The sequence below is a fragment of the Neophocaena asiaeorientalis genome, unplaced genomic scaffold (assembly GCF_003031525.2).
Source record: "Neophocaena asiaeorientalis asiaeorientalis breed wild unplaced genomic scaffold, Neophocaena_asiaeorientalis_V1.1 scaffold46, whole genome shotgun sequence".
Classification (NCBI taxonomy): Eukaryota; Metazoa; Chordata; class Mammalia; order Artiodactyla; family Phocoenidae; genus Neophocaena; species Neophocaena asiaeorientalis.
The window spans coordinates 10,120,601-10,122,279 of NW_020175393.1; the positions used below are offsets into that span (position 1 = coordinate 10,120,601).

Genomic DNA, 1,679 nt, shown 5'->3' on the forward strand with positions numbered 1-1,679 from the left:
GGTATGTGGGATCTTCCCGGACCGGGGCACGAACCCGTGTCCCCTGCATCGGCAGGCGGACTCTCAACCACTGCGCCACCAGGGAAGCCCTTTTGTTGCATTTTTGCAATATTTTTCCTTATCATGCTCAGGATATAATAATATGTTGTCATTTTTAAGCTTTCTTCTTGGTACGTGATCTTGGCTTCCTCCAAGTCACTTTTTTTTTTTTTAAAGAATCAATTTTATTTATTTGTTTATTTTTGGTGGCATTGGGTCTTCTTTGCTGCACGCAGACTTTCTCTAGTGTGGCGAGCGGGGGCTACTCTTCGTTATGGTGTGCGGGCTTCTCATTGCGGTGGCTTCTCTTGTTGCAGAGCACGGGCTCTAGAGCGCAGGCTCAGTAGTTGTGGTGCATGGGCTTAGTTGCTTTGTGGCATGTGGGATCTTCCCAGACCAGGGATTGAACCTGTGTCCCCTGCATTGGCAGGCGGATTCTTAACCACAGCACCACCAGGGAAGTCCCCCAAGTCAATTTTTGTTTTGTTTTGTTTTGCTCTGCCTTTTGTGTTAGAAGCCTCAGATGTCTCATAAGCCTTGGTTGTTTGCTTATTTTTAAATGTGGGGATCTGAAAAGCTGGTGGGAAGCTGTGTGTGTGTGCGTGCGCGCACAAGTGTGTGTGCCTTGTCTGTGAGCCTCATGTGAGGGTGATCTGGCTGGAATATTTCATTGTCAAGTCCCCAGTATTAGTATCTTTGGTCTTTTCTTCCTTTCAGGTTGGTCAGATTCCTCAGAGATGCACCCTCTAGGTTCTAGCCTGGAGGACAATGGCCAGTGTTCTGAGATTTCAGGGGGTAAGAGGACCCAGGTCTCAGCATCCACTATGTGAACATTTTCAATGAGATACTCCTTCCTTTTTTTTTTTTTTTTTTTTTTTTTTTTGCGGTACGCGGGCCTCTCACTGTTGTGGCCTCTCCCGTTGCGGAGCACAGGCTCTGGACGCGCAGGCTCCGCGGCATGTGGGATCTTCCCGGACCGGGGCACGAACCCGTGTCCCCTGCATCGGCAGGCGGACTCTCAACCACTGCGCCACCAGGGAAGCCCCGAGATACTCCTTCCTTAAGTGTCCTGGGGTTTCCTTGTCAGAGACCCTCTGCTTTCCCCTCACCAGGGAATAGCCTCTAGCTTTTGCCTGGCTGTATGGGGTAGGGGAAGAATCTGAGGATCTGATGGCTTTTTAAAAAAATAAAATTTATTTATTTATTTATGGCTGTGTTGGGTCTTCATTGCTGCACGCAGGCTTTCTCTAGTTGCGGTGAGCGGGAGCTACTCTTCGTTGCGGTGCGCGGGCTTCTCATTGTGGTGGCTTCTCTTGTTGTGGAGCATGGGCTCTAGGCTCACGAGCTTCAGTAGTTGTGGCACGCGGGCTCAGTAGTTGTGGCTCGCAGGCTCTAGAGCGCAGGCTCAGTCAGTAGTTGTGGCGCACGGACTTAGTTGCTTCGCGGCACGTGGGATCTTCCCAGACCAAGGCTCGAAGCCATGTCCCCTGCATTGGCAGGAAGATTCTTAACCACTGCGCCACCAGGGAAGTCCAGATCTGGCTGCTTTTTAAAAACACTTTCCCAGTCCTCTTTACTTATTCAATTCCCTTCACCCTCAGTTGCTGAGGTAACTGGTGTCACCAATTCCTGAGCCTTTT

At 50.1% G+C, this 1,679-nt stretch overlaps 1 protein-coding gene across 1 annotated transcript in view; it reads left to right on the forward strand.

Moving 5' to 3' along the window:
• VEGFA (vascular endothelial growth factor A) overlaps nt 1-1,679 on the forward strand; it is a 68,055-nt gene that overhangs the window by 29,492 nt on the left and 36,884 nt on the right. The window lies entirely within an intron of this gene.